Genomic DNA, 6,007 nt, shown 5'->3' on the forward strand with positions numbered 1-6,007 from the left:
CGCTCATCGCTCGGCCTCTCTGCTCCACTAGTCGCTCGCTCGCTCGCCCGCCCGCCCCAGCCCCAGTCTGCTCCCGAGCCGAGCGCGCCCCCGGTTCCCTCTGCGGCAGCCAAGGCGCCGGGGTCAGGCGAGGACAGCGGCGGCTCCTCGCCGGAGTTCGTCTGGCTGCCAAGCGCTCGCGATGCGAGACGGATGCGGCAGCCGAGGGGGCGGGGGCGGGGGCGGAGCCGGCCGGGCCCTGACTCACTTGATTAGCTGATCGGCTGCGAGCCCGGCGCGCGGAGCGCCGCGGCCCCTTCGCCGCCGGGACGGGCTGCTCTCGCTCTTCGGGGGCTGCAGATGGGAGAATATGCATATTGGGGTGCAATCACCGGGCTTTCCAATTCCAAGAGACCAGTTCTCAGTCCAGGACTGACTGTGTATTATTGTTATCATTGCTGTTATTATTATCATCTCTCGTTTACACAGTCCACCAATTTTGGGGGCTGGAATATTTGGGCCCTCCTCGACTCGGCTTGTATCCAAGAATCTAGGAGGTGGTGAGGAATCACCTTAGCATGTGGCGTGTTCCAAGTAGTGCAATTGTTTGCCACTGGCCAGTTCTCCTATGCCAATATCACCCAGGTGTTTAGTTAGTCCTTTCGGAATTGGACCTGGTAGTCTATCACTACTGGACTAACCATGGTATGTTGCTCCCAGAGACGTTGAACTTCCAATTTTAGATCTTGGATGTTGTTGTTTCCATCCCATGAGGGCCCACAGGCCTAACAACATCGAAAAACCTCTAGCAAAAATATAACAGTAAAACATAGACATGAATTGAAAATCCGCAGCAATAGCTGATATGGTGCTCAGACTAGAAACTGCCATGTATTTTCCCAGCAGCCCTCAGTGCAACTTGAAATCTGTTTTGCACTCAGCATCCAGTCCTAGGAAGTCTGCAAGACATTCTGTATTCCAGCTTCCACACATTTACTGTGGGGCTTCCACCTTTCTGGTGGTGGTGGTGGTGGTGGGTAGGAATCCCACTGTGCAACCAGCTTCTCTCTCCCATGCAACAAATCTATTACTTTTTATAGTGCCACAAGACTTTACAGTGGCAAACTTACAGAGCTGCCCCTCTAGAAGTACATGCTTGTGTGTGTGTTATGTGCTGTCAAGTCGCCTCCGACCTATGGTGACCCTATGAATGAAAGACCTCCAGAACATCCTATCATTAACAGACGTGCTCAGATCTTGCAAACGTGGCTTCTTTTATTGAGTCAAGCCATCTCGTTTTAGGGCTTCCTCTTTTTCTACTGCCTTCTACTTTTCCTAGCATTATTGACCTTTCCAGAGAATCTTGTCTTCTCGTAATGTGACCAAAGTACAATAGCCTCAGTTTTGTCATTTTAGCTTCTAGGGAGAATTTAGGCTTGATTTGATCTAGTTCTCATTTATTTGTCTTTTTGGCTGTCCGTGGTATCCGCAAAACTCTCTTCCAGCACAACATTTCAAATGAATCCGTTTTCTTCCTGTCAGCTTTCTTCACTGTCCAACTTTCACATCCATACTTGGCAATAGGGAATACCGTAGTTTGGATTATCTTGATCTTGGTTCCCAGAGAGACATCTTTATCTTTAAGGATCTTCTGTAGCTCCCTCACAGCTGCTCTTAAGCCAAGTATGGCATTCCCCATTACTATGTATGAATGTGAAAGTTGGAGAGTGAAGAAAGCTGGCAGGAAGAAAATGGGTTCATTTGAAATGTGGTGCTGGAGGAGAGTTTTGCGGATACCATGGACAGCCAAAAAGACAAATATGTGGGTACTAGATTAAATCAAGCCTGAATTCTCTCTAGAAGCTAAAATGGCAAAACTGAGGCTATCGTACTTTGGTCAGAGAAGCAAAACTCTCTGGAAAAGTCAATAATGCTAGGGAAAGTGGCAGGCAGTAGAAAAAGAGGAAGACCTAAAACGAGAAATGGCTTGACTCAATAAAAGAAGCCACGTCCTCCAGTTTGCAGGATCTGAGCAAGTCTGTTAATGATAGGACATTTTGGAGGTCGTCATAGGTCGGAGGTGACAACACACACACACACACACACACACACACACACACACACACACACACACACACAGAGAGAGAGAGAGAGAGAGAGAGAGAGAGAGAGAGAGAGAGAGAGAGAGAGAGGGAAAGGCAGAGAAAAGTGGGAGACTGGAGCAAAGTGGTCTAGGGAGGGAAGATTGCAGGAAAGAATTTGAAGAGAAGAAAGAGGGCTTGAGAGGGAGATTGGATAAATGACTGGGGATATGAGTATTAAGGGGAAAATTTAGGGGCTTGAGAGGGAAGGAAGAAACTTTCCACAAAGCATCCACAAAGAAAATGTTCATCAATTTCTCCACCTTCTCAGCGCTTGGCAATATCGCTCCCCCCTCAATTTCTTACATTTGTTTAATTTGCCTGATCATCAGGGGAGCCTTGCTGGATCAGACTAATGGTCCCCCTATGCTGTCTCACACAGTGGCCAAGCAGTTGCCCTGGAGGATCAAATCAATGGTGCCTTCTAGCTCTGATATTCAGGAGGTGTGCTGCCTCTGGATGCTGGTTCCCTTTAGTCATCTTGGTTATTGGCCAGAGATGGGCTTTTCCTTAAAGCCATCTACCCTCATGGCCCTCACTATTCAGGTGGTAGGTAATTTGTTTCTTCAGGTTCAACGTGGGAATTGCAAGAGGAAGGGTTGCTCTATGTCCCCACAAGTTGCCTTCTGTGTTCTGTGTGCAAAACTGTATGCGGGGGAGCAAAAGAAAAAGGGCAATGGAAGAATATCGTTCCATCTGAGCAAGCTAAAAGGCACAGATAAATTTCTAACGAGAAAGAACTTAGTTATCCTGAAACATTCATAGCCAGGGCAGCTGTCAGAGTCAAGGAAAAACGGGTCCCTCCGCTTCCACTGCAGTCCGCTCTGTGTTTGTCAGGCAGGGATGCCGTTTGGGACACAAGACCCTGCGAAGGATTGGGAAAGTGATCCATCCTATCCAGCGTCCTGATTGCAAGGTACAAAGGCACTGTCATTTGTTCCCAGCAGCACATCAAGGTTCCATTTAACTGCCATGCCTAATTGGTCTTGGGAAGCCTAGATCCATACGTATAGGCTGTCAAGTCTCCACTGACTTATGATGACTCCAGCAAGGGGCTTTTAAGGCAAAAGGAAAGCAGAAGTGGTTTGTCATTGCCTTCTCCTGCAGAGCAACCCCAGCCTTCCCTAGTAGTCTCCCATCCATGTTCTCAATGGGGCTGACCCTGTTTAGTTTCTTAGATGGGCTATACCATGCCACCTTCCCTGCCCCTGGTAACCCTACACACTTTCAGCCTAACCTACTTTGCAGGGTTGTTGATGAGGATGAAATGGAGGAGAGGAGCCACTTTCTGTCCCCTTTGGGGAGACAAGTAGGGTATAAATGAATGTATTAAGTAAGTGGCATAAGATGCCTTTAAATGGATGGAACAAGTTCATGGAGGAGAGATCTATCAGTGGCTACTTGCCATGGTGAGTAAAGGGAACCTCCGTATCCAGAGGTTTGGTGTAGTGGTTAAGAGTGCGGGACTCTAATCTGGAGAGCCGGGTTTGATTCCCCACTCCTCCACTTGAAGCCAGCTGGGGGACCTTGGGCTAGTCACGGCTCTCTCAGAGCTCTCTCAGCCCCACCTACCTCACAGGGTTTTTTGTTGTGGGGATAATAATAGCATACTTTGTAAACCGCTCTGAATGGGCATTAAGTTGTCCTGAAGGGAGGTATATAACTCGAATGTTATTATTACTATTATTATTAGATCTCTGTCTGAATAGCATGCCAGAAGTCAACACTGGGGCCTCTGGGGCCACCCTGCCCTCCCCCTGACCAGATCGGGGCATGGCAGAGGTGGCAATGTCAGGCCCGCCTGCCTTGCACTTTCTAGAACCTGTTGTATTTTTCCCCACAACGGGCTTTGTTGCTAATTAATCATAATTCTCATAGAGTTTCCCTTGATGCTCCAGTTTAATTGATTGTGGTGTATCCTTAATTTCATAAGACCATGAGAAGAACTCTGTTCAATCAGTCTAATGGTCTATTTGTTCCATCATTTCATTTTCCACAGTGGCTGACCCAGAAGCTCTAGGAGGCTCACAAAGAGAAACACAAAAAGAGTCCAGTAGCAAAGAGAAACACAAAAAACCCATCCTGTTTTAGCCTCTTGAATAACCGGCAATCAGGGTAGACTGCCTCTTAATATGATCATTCTACTTATCCCTAACGGCAAACAGCCATTGATAGAGCTATGCTCCATGAGTATGTTTTAAAGCCATCTATGCTTATTGCACATCACTACATCTTGTGGCAGTGAGTTTCACACATTAATTAAGCATCGTGTTCTTTCGTTTGTCTGGCCTGAATTGATGTAGGGGCAAGCAGCCATAAAGGAAATACCCACCCAGACAGTGTCATCGTTAGCTTTTCCTTAGCCAAAGGAAATCTCTCCCTTCCCTCCTGCATCCTCCCCTCTTCATTTGAGCAACCAAACACTTGGCTGAATGGTAAATGAATTTTAAATGGCAAAGTGGCTTGGCTGTTGGGTGGAATGATTGGCTGCCATAAAAGGTTTGATATATCTTCCAGCTGTGCACAAGCTTCTCCCCCCCCTCTCTGTCTGTGAAAGCTGAACATTTAGGAGAAGGCATCTGGAATGTGCGTGAGGCATCTCCCCCCTCCCAAGACTCTGAATAAAGTCACATACAACAGGAGGAAAAATGCATTTTTAGTATTGATTGACAACTCTGAAAATTCCCGTCGGACTTATTTCTAGGCTGATTCAAAAGCACTGGGCTGTTTTAATTGCAACACTGATTGTGCAAGTCTGTAATTTTAGACGGACCAAGACGATGTGGCTAAAATATGTTAAAACCAAAACGGCCCTCATGGGGGGACACCAGATCTTCAGGGTTCCAACCTGATCTTGATTATGATGCCTGAATTACATACCCCTGAGAACCAAAGTTGGGGGAAGTGTTAGAATGGAGGAGCCAACATCCAAGAGAAAATGCTGACTCTGCTAACCATCAAGTGAGAACTAACCGCTGTATAATAAAGACCATCACCTCGCTGAGTTGCCTTAATTCCCAAAAGTTGATGTTATCCAGTAACAGGGTAATCAGATTGTTGGCTGTAATGTGGGGAACCGGGAACTGGTCTGTTTTATTGCTGTTCTTGGCAACATGACTACACTCTTTTAAGCAATCAAGAAGGTGCTGAACTATGTATAAGAAACACAGGCATGCCTGAAACCCCCCAAGGACTGCTTCTTCTAGGAAATGGCTGCCTGTGGAGGGGACCGTTTGGTCCACAAAGAAGAGAACATACAAAATTAAAAAAGAACTCTCCTGGATCAGACCCAATGGTCATCTAGTTCAGCATCCTGTAAGACCAGTGCATCCCATCAGAAGTCTCTGGAAAGGCCACAAGCATAGCATGAAGACAACAGAGTTCTTCCTGATGCTTCTCCTTCCAGCCATGAATCGTTATTCAATAGGTTTCATTGAGCCATTATGGCTAATAAGAGGTTGTGGACCAGGGCACTGTGGTTTACCCTCTATTCGAGTATGATGGTCTGATCTAAATGGGGTATTTCTGAAACAACTTTTCGGCAGACCTTGAAAAAAATTACAAGAGATTTTCAACATGGATCTCTCAGATAAGTTAAGAACATAAGCACATTAGAAGAGCCCCGCTGGATCAGACCAGTGGTCCATCAAGTTGATCTATTTCTGTCTCACACAGTGACCAACCAGTAACTACAGAGGGCCAACAACAGGGCATCGAGGCTGAGACTTTCCCCTGAAGTTGTCACCTGGTGTCCGGGGTCTGAGGCACAGCCCCTGGACTCGCCAGGAGGAAGCAATGGAAGGCCGCTGGGAGACTGCTGTCCAGCCGCCCTGGCTGGCAAACAAGGCCAGAACCTGCCTGTACCAGGGAGAAGGGGTGAAGTTCCA

Source organism: Eublepharis macularius, chromosome 2 (genome assembly GCF_028583425.1).
Source record: "Eublepharis macularius isolate TG4126 chromosome 2, MPM_Emac_v1.0, whole genome shotgun sequence".
Taxonomy (NCBI): domain Eukaryota; kingdom Metazoa; phylum Chordata; class Lepidosauria; order Squamata; family Eublepharidae; genus Eublepharis; species Eublepharis macularius.